A 1804-nucleotide genomic window follows, 5' to 3' on the forward strand; every position below is an offset into this window, starting at 1 on the left:
TGGGAGAAAGGCAAATCCGTCCGTTAGACTTTTAGAGGCTCCTGTCAGCTGAGCGGGAAAGGGGTGGGGGCGAGTGGGACAATCCTGGGGAAAAAGGAGTCTCCCCCGCCTCCCAGAGTACTTGGAAGTGCTCGCTCTGCTCTGCCGGGTGTTAGGGCTGCTGTGACTCCTCCGCCTTCCAGTGAGGTCCCCAAAGCTGCCAAGTTTAAAGAGAGATGAGATGGAAGGACTTTTGTCTCCGCGAGCTTTGAGAACTCTGTGGCCTGGGTTCGCGGCAGGGTCTTGCCTTGGACTTCTTAGAAACCTCAGTTACACATCCGGGGACCAGAAGCCACAGGGAAAGTACGGCTGATTTGAGTGAAGACTCCCGGACTTGGGTGCCGAGAGCTGCTGCGTCTGTCCGCGCTGTCTCCAGCTGCGCCCACCTTGACGCTCGAGCTCCCCTACTCGGATCCCTCGCTGCACCCGCTCCTGCGGAGATCTTTGGACTCAGGAGCCCCGTCCCGGTGGCCGACGTGGACGGAGATGGCGAGGCGGGACCGGCAGCCTCAGCCGGGCTCCTCCGAAACAAAGCAGCCAGAAGAGTTGGATGGATTCCTAAAGCCAGCGTTGGGCCGGGAACAGGGGGTGGGGTGGGGGTGGCTGGGGTACGGGTAGTTTCCACTCGAAGCACTCCACTTGGGCTCCTTTCCGAAAGAGGCAGCTGTGTGGGTCCTGACTGCGCGTGGGTGCCTTGCGCGCGCTGGGGTGGCCAGGTGGGTGCACTGGAGTATGCACGCGCTTGCGCACCCGCAGGGCAACCCTAAAGCCTGGCAGAACTCTACTGGTAGCAAAATCCAAGGGCACCCAGTCCTGCGAGGTTACCAGCATGTGCTAGCGAGCAGGCCAGGACCACCTCTTGGCAAAGCTTTCTCTGCCAAGCCCTACACTTCTTTTTCTCTTTGGGTTCAGAATGACGTCTGGGGCAGCCAGGTCTGGACTGGATCGGAGAGGTGCAAATACGGGCTGAAGATCACGTGCTGGGGAAGCCCTAAAGGAGCAGGCAAGGTTCCAAAGGCTCCAGTTGAAAGGAGCAGCATAATCCACTCTGAGATCCTAGAAGAAAGATTTTCTCTACTTACTGACTTTTCCAGGCTAGAGGGAGCCTGGCTGGGGCGGGGAGAGAACAGCCTGGAGTTGTGGCTGGAGTCTCAGCGATGCCAGGCTTGGGCCCGGCCTGTACTTCCTGGAGAGGCCCTGTTCAGGTTCCTGTCCCACCACAAGGCTTTCCTGATCCTCAGTCTTCCCTTGTGCCAGGACCTTGGTGGCCTAGGCCTGGTGGAGGAGGGGGAGGGGGAGGAGGAGGAGGATTGGCTTGCTTTGGGCTTGACATACAAAACTGTTCACTTGCAGCACTCCTTAATTGCTGAGGCTGAGTTGATTGTCAAATATGAATGCTCGGTTTCAGAATCCATTTCATCTGATTCATAAGCAAACCACCCAACTACAACCACGGGGACCCTGGAAACCTGCTTCAGGTGACAGAGACCACAAGTCACTTGCTCTCCATGTCAGATTTTTCCCGACAGGTTAATAGCTGAAGACTTTTCTCACTGCCACTAGCATCTGAGGCCTGACCTAGTGCCACTTCCTTCTCCCCTAACCCGGGGCAGTGGGCGAAAAGCAAATTCCCTTTCTCAGGAGGCTGGGGACGGCCCCCAGGAAGTTCGCTTTGCTTTTATCCTTCGGTTTTCCTCCTTTACCCCTCCCCCTGCCTGCAACGCCCCCGCGCCTCCTCAGCCTGGGGATTTGGCGGCGCTTCCCC

This window comes from Fukomys damarensis, unplaced genomic scaffold (assembly GCF_012274545.1).
Source record: "Fukomys damarensis isolate Sample0158 unplaced genomic scaffold, DMR_v1.0_HiC HiC_scaffold_17, whole genome shotgun sequence".
In the NCBI taxonomy this organism is placed as follows: domain Eukaryota; kingdom Metazoa; phylum Chordata; class Mammalia; order Rodentia; family Bathyergidae; genus Fukomys; species Fukomys damarensis.